The following is a 4,673-nucleotide window of genomic DNA, read 5'->3' as shown; positions in this document are numbered from 1 at the left end:
GACGGCCCGGTTTTTGCGTGTGTTGTTTTTAAAATATATTTAATTCAGTTTCCCTGCAACTGCAGACGCAAATTTATCATTTCATCGGTGGGAGACGGCGACGTTCAATCCGCCACAGGTTTAAAGAGGTCCGAGGTCGCACCGCCCGCCGCCATTGGCGCGTCTGTCCCTGGGTTACCGGCGCGTCTTGTGATCCACTTGTTTATTCTTCTTCAATCTCGCCGAGCGCGTCCAATTAGATTCGAGGCTGGGATGAGAATTCCGACCCCGAAGAGGGCCAATGAGTGTCACGAGCGCCCGGGGTCGTCCCGTCGGGTTTCCGGAAACGGCCGTGCAGTTCGCTGTTAGCAGTTAGCTGTTAGCTTAGCCAAGAGGGAGTAAAAACCGCGGGTTCCAGGTCATGGGGTCGTTGCCAGAGTTTTAATTCAAGGGCTCACTCACGCTCAACTTGAAATACGCATCCGACCTCTGCCTTCACTTCCTGCGGGATCTTGTACCCTCTTGGGAAGCTCACGGACACGTAGCCCACCACCGCAAAAATGGAGCGGTTCCACCGGAAGACGTAGGAGGCGAAAGTAGCGGAGAAGAAGAAGAGAACATGCCGTTAGCGTAACCGGGGAGAAGGATGTTTAGCGGCCGCACAGACCGGCGGCGTTTAGGAATACGGGAGTGAACTCTGCCATGCCCTCTAGCGGATGCACCGCGTGACAACCGTGGCGACATAAAGCACAAACAAGAAGTACGCGGGCAGTGATCGCGTGTTTACGGACGTAGCGTGAGCGTAAAATAGCCTTAAGTCAGGCTTTAAAACAAAACAAAACACAGAAATATCCTTAAGGAGACTCAATTGAGGGGTTGGGATTGATTGAATTATTAATTTGCACACTCCAGATCGGGCAGGATCTGACACCGCAGACTGACTATTGTTTATTATTATTATTCTTATTCTTATTTCTTGGTAAAGGAAGCAGGTCTGAACGGGCGAAATCGACAGTTTCTTAAAGGGGGGGGCCTTACGATTGGGGGGTCGGCGATGGCGAGGGATGGGGGGGGGGGGGAGTGGGGGCTCCTCCAGGAAGCTGCTGCTGGTCTCTGGCGCCGCGGCGTGTTTTCAGTGCACGTGCGAGGCGACACTCGGCGGCGCGATCGAGCCAAGTTCGCCTTACGCCATTAGCGTTTAGCGTTTTTATCATGTGATAAACACACACATATATATATATAAATATATAAATATAAATATATATTCGTGCCGGTCACTCAAGTCAGGATAAACTGTAATGAATCCAAGTCGTGGGCGTCACGGGGGACTCGCTCTAACTTATATCGACATTTTGAAATGATCCGATCTATGCATAGTATTTCCTTCGGTTCTCGTTGCTATGGTTTCCTTTCAGAGTTCCTATAGAGAGATTTTTATTGTAACATAGCGCTGTGAGATACTATGGTGTTGTCGTTGTCGGGGATTGTCGTACGGCCGGGGTGGGGGGTGGGGGGGAAATACGTTTATTTAGAAACTAGGCGATCGACGCGCTGAGCTTTTTTTCGTAAAACTGACAACGTCGTATTTCTCGTATTTAGCTTGTTTTTTTTTTAGCACGGAGCGTCGAAAAATAACGAAAGTTAAACGGAAAAAAAAAGATAATCAGATTACTTTTAACGCGGAAGCTACGTTGTGTTTTTAAAAATGAATAAATAAAAGGTGCGGTCAGTCGGAGGGGGACCTGCTCAGGACGCAGATACTGGACCAATTCATCTTTTTGTAATTCTACGAGTAGATAAACTGCACTTTCGCCGAGGGTTTTATAACAAAGTGGAAAAAAAAAAAAATCCCGCTTGTTTTTGAAAATAGAACTCTGTTACGTTTAACTTATACACCGGGAGTGTGTCCAATCTGTGCCGTGTCATTTGCAGACCAACGCGAATATGTAACTTGTTCAATATTAATGTATTAAGGCCTGAATAAATGTACTTATGTGTTGAACGTATGTGAAGTGTGTGTCGTGATGATGGCGGGGAAAAGGGGGCGGAGCTTCTTGAATTGAAAACACGGACACATTGAGAAGATCATTGCAAATATTATACCGTCTATAAACTTTACCGCACATACAATCCCAACGGTAATTCTTGAGTGCGATGCTAATTGCGACAGCTAGCATAGCTCATTTGCTAGGTTTGTTGTTTTTCATTTATTCATTATCTATTGCACGCAGGGACAGGAAGCTGTCCCGGCTGTGATTGGCCGAGAGGCGGGGTTCACCCCGTTCACAGGGCCACGTATAGAGACGTTCACCCTCTCCTTCAAAAAATCAAAATCGTCATAAAAACGTTCACCCTCTCAATCAGAAGTCCTATAAACATAAAACCACTGACTTTCATTCACACATCTGGGCAATTTAGGGTCTCCGATACAGGTTTTTAGACTGCGGGAGGAACCCGGAGAACCCTGAGGAACCCTACGAAGACACCCGGAGAACATGGAGACTCCACGTCGAAAGGCATCCCTGTGGAGTTTGACCGAGGACATCTTGCTGTGATCGTGCAAGATCCCAAACTCTCCACGTGAAATTCTGACAGGACGCTACACAACTGTCACCATGGTTGCAGATTTAACCCGCTGGTTAGATGACATGATCGGTCGAACCAGGTAAAGACGCTTGAACGCATCACGAGGACAACCTTGTCTACAGCCACGGCACGGACTTTAAACAAACATGGCCGACAAACGGATTACAGTTGCTGTTAGCGTAGCTCTTTCCGGTCGCCATCGCCGCATTGATTCACGATAATTCCTGTTTTCCTCTGAGGCTACTTCCTGTGTCCCGCCCCCTCTCACTCATTGGCTGCTAGCGACACGAGCTAGCTGTAGCGCTGAGTTGGCTCAGAAACACGTGTTTGATAAACACCGTTTGATGGCCGCAGTTGAGGTCGGGCCGGGTCACACAATGACAGTGTTTCTGTGCCAACTAGCCACGCCCACTATCCAAACTAGCCACGCCCGCTGCGCAAACTAGCCACGCCTACTGTCACAACTAGCCGTGCCTGCTGGTCTAGCTAGCCACACCCACTGTCCCAACTACCAATTCTGGGACTCCGGCTTAAAAATGAGAAAACACTCATTTTGGCTGGAGAGTGCACGTATATGCGCGCGTGTGTGTGTGTGTGTGTGTGTGTGTGTGTGTGTGTGTGTTTCAGTCTCGACAGGAACACCCTCGGCCATCCATAAAAGCTAACCTGAGGTCTTATTTCCAGCAACAAAACACCCTGGTGATATTTCCAGGTCAAGCTGACTCACGTGAGAGCGCGCCACCGCTACCGCCGCCGCCGCCATGAAAAACAAAAACAAAAACAAAAACAAAAACAAAAACAAAAACAGAAAAGCGTAGTAACACACGAGGAGGAGAGGATGTTCAGGCGGAGGGCTGGGCGATCGTTCGGTTCGCCGCAAAGACGCGACGAGGGGACAAGAGCGGGACGGGGGGGACGGGGGTAAGGAGGGGAGGAATAAAGAAAGGGAAGAGAACAGAAGATTCATTCCATGTGCCGAGTTCGTCTTATAAAAGGCTGAAAATCCTCTTGTTCAGCACTCTCAGTTCTGGCATCTCCTCTCTTCCCTATAATGATTCCTTCTGGCTTTTCCTTACAGCCACATTCCTCACCGTGCACCCCCCCGACCCAACCCCCCCACACACACCCCCCACCCCCGCCAATGAACCCACTCACCCCCAGAAAAGCAAACGGCGGTGCCGCGGCAGCCGCCTCCCCCCCCCCAACCCCCTCGCCGTACCCGGACTTTGAGTTCCCGGAGAAAGATAACCTTTAACTAGTCGACCCCACCTGGGTGTGCGGGGAGGAAAGGGGGACTATTTTCCCTATAAAGTAAATCACCACCTGCGGGGAGCCGACACGGACGCCGACACACACACGACAAGGCCGGGTTCATCTCAGTTCAAGGAGCGTTTCACACACTCCCACACACACACCCTACCAACCATGTCCAGGAAGAAATAGTGTGTTTGTATTCCTCCGCGGCGATGTGGGCCAAGGTTTTCGGTGTCAGGGCAAAGTCATGGGGATGAAGGGACGGGTGTGTGTGTGTGTGTGTGTGTGAGCGCATAGCTTAGGAATGTGGGTGTGGAAGGCCGCCAAAGCCATATGCGATCCTTATGTTCCCCCGGGTGAGAGGAGGCAGAGCGTCGGGGCCATGTCGGGACGCAGATGCAGCGTAAGGACGCGGTAATAAGCCACTGAGTTCAAGCTCCCGACTGCTATTACACATCCCCTACTTCCCCCCCCCCCCCGTCCGTGCCTTTTTTTTTTTTTTTTCTTTTTACCGGCGACCCGGCTGCTGACGCCACACAGAAGGCCCTCGCCAGATAAAAAAAAAAAAAAAAAAAAAAAAATCAAATCGCGCGACTCGGATCAAAAAATTTTCCAATCGGAATTTCCATCTTGTGTATCGGGGCCATGGAGAGAGAGAGGGAGGGAGGGAGGTTTCGACTTGCAAGAAAGTCTGAATGCAGTGTGTGTGTGTGTGTGTGTGTGTGTGTGTGTCCCACAGGTGACACAAATAAAGTGTGAGAAGGCCTCGGTTCTGTAAACGGAGTGTGTTCACGGAGGAGGTTTGCGAGACGTAAAAGCGTTGCGGGGAAAAAAAAAAAGGCCATTTTCCTGCA

This window comes from Fistularia commersonii, chromosome 18 (assembly GCF_037954325.1).
Source record: "Fistularia commersonii isolate RoL2024-O1a breed Wild chromosome 18, RoL_Fcom_v1.0, whole genome shotgun sequence".
Taxonomy (NCBI): Eukaryota; Metazoa; Chordata; class Actinopteri; order Syngnathiformes; family Fistulariidae; genus Fistularia; species Fistularia commersonii.
Note: the sequence above shows the minus strand (reverse complement) of the source record.